Source organism: Lissotriton vulgaris, chromosome 12 (assembly GCF_964263255.1).
Source record: "Lissotriton vulgaris chromosome 12, aLisVul1.2, whole genome shotgun sequence".
NCBI lineage: Eukaryota > Metazoa > Chordata > Amphibia > Caudata > Salamandridae > Lissotriton > Lissotriton vulgaris.
The window spans coordinates 733,859,061-733,861,226 of NC_141700.1; the positions used below are offsets into that span (position 1 = coordinate 733,859,061).

Below are 2,166 nucleotides of genomic sequence, written 5' to 3' on the forward strand. Positions count from 1 at the left end.
TCTCCCGCCCCCCTCCCGCCGTTCGTGTACTCTCCCGCCTCCCTCGTCCTCTCCCGCCCCCCTCCCGCCCCCCTCGTTCTCTCCCGCGCTTGCTCCGGCCGGCCGTCGTCAGCTCTCTCCTCCCCCTTTCCCGCCCCCTCCCGCTTCTCTCTGATGCCCGCCTTCTGCCCCGGCCGGCCGTCGTCAGCTCTCTCCTCCCCCTTTCCCGCCCCCTCCCGCTTCTTTCCTGGAGGCTGAGCCTGGACACAGCTCCATGGAGGCGGGCGGGACACAGCGGCTCCGTCTGGACCTCTCCCGGGCCGCTCCAGGCCCCCCCAGGCTACAAACACCGCTTGGCTCTGCAGGCATGGACCGCCACCACCGCACCTCCCCTGCCCCCGTCCGTGCCGACTGGCACTACCAGTTCCGAGTCATCCTGCTGGGGGACGCCACGGCGGGGAAGACGTCGCTGGTGCAGCGCTACACCGAGAAGTCCTTCCTGGAGCAGGCGGTGTGCACCCTGGGCGTGGAGTTCCACGTGAAGATGCTGACGCTGGCGCCCGGCGTGCGGGTCAAGCTGCAGATGTGGGACACTGCGGGGCAGGAGCGCTTCAGGTGCATTACACGGTCTTTCTATCGTAATGCTGTTGGTGCTCTCCTGGTCTTTGATCGGAGTAATCGGTCCACCTTTGTTTTGGAGAGTGCAATGCCTTAAAAACAGACTCAGAACTGTGCTCTGCCCAAGCGCTCACATTCATGATATGCCCTCAACATTTGGCCTCAGATTCCACAAAGTATGTCACAAAATCTCCAAGTTTTCGCTATAGGTCTCTTTTGGAGAACAAGGAAGTGGGTCGTTTATTTTTCAGCTTTGTGGCAGAGAAGGAAATGCGCACTGCTCTGTTATTAAGCCCTACTTATCAACACAATTGAAAAGTAGCCCTGTCAACACAATACCACAAGTCTTTCCTTTCCTTTTGATGATGTTGTCTAAGAAATGTACACATCCTGTTTTTCCAGTGGGTCATTCTAATTGTCAAGGCTTCCTTTGTGCTTTGAAAGAGGCTTTTTGGGGGGGGGGGGGGGAGGGGAGCAGGGTGAAGAAAGAGATGGGTTAACCCCACCCGTGAAATGTATTTACTACTACTAGTATTGATAATTATAACAACGACAAAATTAATGTGAATAAGAATAAAAGGATGATTATTATGTTCTAGATTGAGCATTAGTCTTCAGAGCAGTGTGAAAAACCACTTCTCTTAAAAACCCTTTAGCCAAAGTGTACAGTCACCTTCGGGTTAGCATAGTGCGGGGGCTTAAACTGACGAGTGATACTGCCTCTAATACACAGTATTAGTCGTTTCCACGAAGCACATCAAATACAGTATTTTTTTTCCTGTACGCTTGCAATAATAGGTGTAAATATCCCCTATAAACTTCGTTCTCACGCCGAGCACGCATTCGCCATTCACTTTGCACGTCTTCAAGCTCACCAGTCTCCATTCATGCTGAAGGTCCCCAAACTCTTTTATTATAACGTTCCCTCCCATCGTCACAGTGACTATTCACTTTAGAATTCGTCATGCGTAGCAGCCAGTCAGCCTTTATATAGACGCATTCACATTCCGCGGTACCCGCCATCTACAGAATTCATCTCACTCGGCACTGTCACCATTCACTACAGATTAATCACCACTGTCACATTCACAAGAGACAACATCATGCGGGTCATTTTACACCACTTGTTTTACTTACAATCCCCACACCCTCCGAATAGGGAGGTGGGAGCCCCTTGGCATATATTACCCAGCGTGCCCTGCGCCGCTCTATGAACTTAAATGCACTCTCAGCGCTCTGTACACCTTGGCGCTTCAGCTGTGAGGAAGGCTCTTGGCACTGAGCCTTCCTCGCGGCTTCCTGACACAGGATGGGTCCTGCACAAAGAGGTTAGAACAACAAGCAGGGGGTATGCAGCAAGAGGGGAGGCGCAGGAAGCGAGGGGGTTCGGGAGCGAAGGGGGTGGCCATGGGGGAATGAGAGACGGGGTGGGCGCAGGAACAAGCAGACGACGAGAACGACATGGAGAGAGAGGGTGCCTTGCATGAGGAGGAGAACGAGCGAGCATGTCTGTAGTGAACCGTGGTAGTGCTGAGTGTAAGGGTTATGCAGGAAATGGTGCAGTGCCGG

The 2,166-nt window shown here is 53.4% G+C and overlaps 1 pseudogene; it reads left to right on the forward strand.

The window, feature by feature from the left end:
* Positions 1 to 346: 346 nt before the first annotated feature.
* LOC147678431 (ras-related protein Rab-39B pseudogene) lies at positions 347 to 694 on the forward strand (annotated as a pseudogene).
* Positions 695 to 2,166: the final 1,472 nt, after the last annotated feature.